The sequence below is a fragment of the Eubalaena glacialis genome, chromosome 9, assembly GCF_028564815.1.
Source record: "Eubalaena glacialis isolate mEubGla1 chromosome 9, mEubGla1.1.hap2.+ XY, whole genome shotgun sequence".
Lineage (NCBI taxonomy): Eukaryota > Metazoa > Chordata > Mammalia > Artiodactyla > Balaenidae > Eubalaena > Eubalaena glacialis.
This window is the reverse complement of record NC_083724.1, coordinates 113,891,592-113,891,867: the sequence shown is the minus strand read 5'-3', so window position 1 is coordinate 113,891,867 and position 276 is coordinate 113,891,592.

Here is a 276-nt window from a genome sequence, read left to right as displayed (position 1 = left end):
GGTGATTGCAGGCTTGGGCTAAAAGGATGCGGCTGAAGAGGTAAATGGGGATTTGGTGCTCTTCCTTACACGGGGTTCCTGTGAGGATGAGGGAAGTGGGAGCTGCCCAGATCCAGGCTCCTCACTGGGTCAGGGCAGCTGTGGGCACCGTGGCAGAGGGCCTGGGGGAAGAGGTCTGTTCCCCATCAGGCCGGAGGGACACGGAGCCTTCAACCTCATGGGAAGTGGGCCTGGGGGACGGGATGGGGTGGGCTCGACTTGTTTTCCGTTTGTGCT